The sequence below is a fragment of the Tasmannia lanceolata genome, unplaced genomic scaffold (assembly GCF_043159265.1).
Source record: "Tasmannia lanceolata isolate RefF3 unplaced genomic scaffold, GAP_Taslan_0.1 ptg000018l, whole genome shotgun sequence".
NCBI classification, from domain to species: Eukaryota; Viridiplantae; Streptophyta; class Magnoliopsida; order Canellales; family Winteraceae; genus Tasmannia; species Tasmannia lanceolata.
Genome location: NW_027518695.1, coordinates 887,193 through 889,955, shown reverse-complemented (window position 1 = coordinate 889,955; position 2,763 = coordinate 887,193). Strand labels below are relative to the sequence as shown.

General features: G+C 38.3%; 1 pseudogene; it reads right to left on the bottom strand.

Moving 5' to 3' along the window:
- Positions 1-258: 258 nt before the first annotated feature.
- LOC143849429 (uncharacterized) lies at positions 259-1,425 on the bottom strand (annotated as a pseudogene).
- Between the last annotated feature and the right edge of the window lie 1,338 nt (positions 1,426-2,763).

Sequence of the window (2,763 nt, the reverse complement as noted above, 5' to 3'; positions counted from 1 at the left end):
TATTTATTTCGCTCCTTCGCTATCTTTTACATTGAGCTTATGTATCCTTCTTGTTTTTCTACTTTGTTACCAATATTTGACCATCTCGGTCCTTTTCCTTTAATGAAATTTTTTGCCACTAAAAAATCGTAATGCTATAGTGACAGTAATTTCAAAATTTTTAAAAATTACATGGATTCTCAACACCTTTCCCATTACAATAGTTACAGAAGATAGTGTACTAATCTAAATTACCCAAGTCACCATCTCACAAACTCTTCAGTTCAATGCATCATAATCATCCAATCTCTCATTGTACTCCAACACCTTCCTCTTTATCTTGGATGAATCTACCCATGTAACAAAGTCTTCCATGTTTCTTGTCACAAGGAACGCAGGGTCCATCACTGTCTCGGGCCGACTCGGATGTGCCCCTGCTCAATGTAGGTAACGGCTTCTCTCAAGTGTTCTGCAAACTTCAACTTCACCAGCATCGTTGATAGCCTACGCCTGCACATTCAATCAAGAATTTTCATAGTAAAAAATAGGTATTTTGGTCATGGGAAGTTCAACAGGGTTCAAGTTGGATAACTACATGTTTTTAAAGGGGAGGTGCAATTTGGGTCGGGTTGGGTTGGGCTTTTGCTAATAGTGGATTGGAATCAACCCGAACCGGACCCAAATTTATGATAAAAGCTCAACCAAAATTCCCAAAAATAAACATGAGTTGCATCCCTAATTCTCACTATAGAACATCTGGAGAGGACTATTGATGGATAACCATGTTTGGAGCATTCATAGCTAGAATGCATGCCTGCAGAATGAAGACACAGACAAACGATCGCACAAAGCCAAGCTCTTTCTGGTTGGGATCACACCGATATTGTACCTGGCATTGATACAGAATGAAATATCAGCAATGGTGAAACATGAAGATAGTCATTAAAAAAATGATGAAAAACGAAGATTATTTAAACATTTAATTTTTTTTATTTTTTTTGAGCAATAACATTGAGAATATACTATCAATATGATGCTTTAAGCATTAGTGTGATTAGTCAACAGTATATTCTTCTAAACTAAAAGTTAAAACTATAAATATATTAATTTTCAAAAAATATAATTTAAAAATTCAGCTTCGGAGTATGTCCCCGAGATTCATCCTTAATAATATCTTAAGCAAAATACTATTATCATGCCTAAATCCTCAAAAGAAGGAACAGTTGTATCAACCAAAAAATAAATGGTTATGAAATACAATGCCACAACCTAAATTGTAGAATCTTACGCGATCAGGTAGAACCATAGAATTCCTGTTGCACCAGTAAATATGCTAAAATCCGTGCCTGCTGCAAGTGATAATTTTCTTTTGAAGCGTTCTGCAAGTGATAAATTGATAAGCGGTTGGGTTGAGTAGCATGCATAAACACCATGCCTTGTCCGCATAGCTATTAATCTTTTAGGAAAATGTTATCAGCACTACCATATTTTGATGATTTATAGAGGGACTCCCTCTATAGATCGGAGGGTTAGGATCAACCTATGGAAATGATTTTTGGGGCACAACCTATTTAGGCTGTGGCCCATCTAATGGACGGTTTGGATCATCCTATGGTGCTGGCCATACAGTACTTTTTAATAATGTGAGGAGTGCAATCATCAAAATACGGTAGTGGTGATATCATTTCCCATCTTTTATTTGGGAAGAAAACTATGGATTGCCAAAATAGCGCAAGAAAAGCACATAGTGGTTTCTGTGCGACCTCTAGGTTGAAGAACAACGCCTTGACTATTGAGCTAGATGCCAAATCCGAGCTTACCTACGGAAAAAAAAAACTGTAATTCTTAAAGCAAGAACGGATCATCGCCAGCCTCCCTCGAACAATGCTCTGAGGGAAAACATGACCAAAACCACCATAGATATAATCTACTAATGAAGCAGGTTCTCTATGTCTAGCAATTCAAGAAGACAAAAGTATTGAGTTGGTGATACAAAATCACTAGTTCTATTTCATCCTTGGAGTGGGTCCCACTTGTTCCTTTTAAGTGCGATGTGTTTTCTCTCTCTATATATGGTTTGTATATGAAAGATAGGGTTTGAAGAAGGAAAATGTAGGGAACAGAGGAGAAAAAGGCTAGGGCAAGGCAAGAGGGTTTTCTCTTGGGGGCCCTAGGAGGGCATTTGTAGTGGAGCAAAAGCAAGGTTCTTCTTGAGGAGAAAGTTAAGGGAGGGCAAGGGGGGTTTTCTCTTGGGGGCTCTAAGAGGGCTTTTGTCGTGAAGCAAAATCAAGTTTCTTCTACTCAAGGTTGAGGAGAAATTAAGGACAAGAAGAGGGTTTTCTCTTGGGCTCTTGGAAGGCTTTTTTGTGGTAAAGCAAAATGGGGCTTTTCCTCCTTGTTTATCAAAGCATATTCTTCTTCTTCCATTGGATTTTATCTATTGTAGCACAAGCATTGAATTGGAGGATTTTCCAACTACTTCTCGAATGAGGGTTTTTCCATGTACTCGATGTAGAGCTTGAAGGTTATTTGGTGGTTACATAGAAGGTTGGAGAGAAAGGTTTTATCGGTGGATTTTACCGGTGGAGGTAACATTGTACTATTTTGGTTTTAAATAGTGAATTGAGTGTTGCCTTGTCCGTGGAGTAGCCCATTGTGGTGAACCATATTCTTGTCGTTTGTGGTTGCTTGTGATTTGCTCCCTTTGTGGCTGTGGTTTGTTGGCATATATTTTCTTCATCTTGTAGTGCAAAATCTTGGGTATTTCCGTGTATTCGCCAGTGG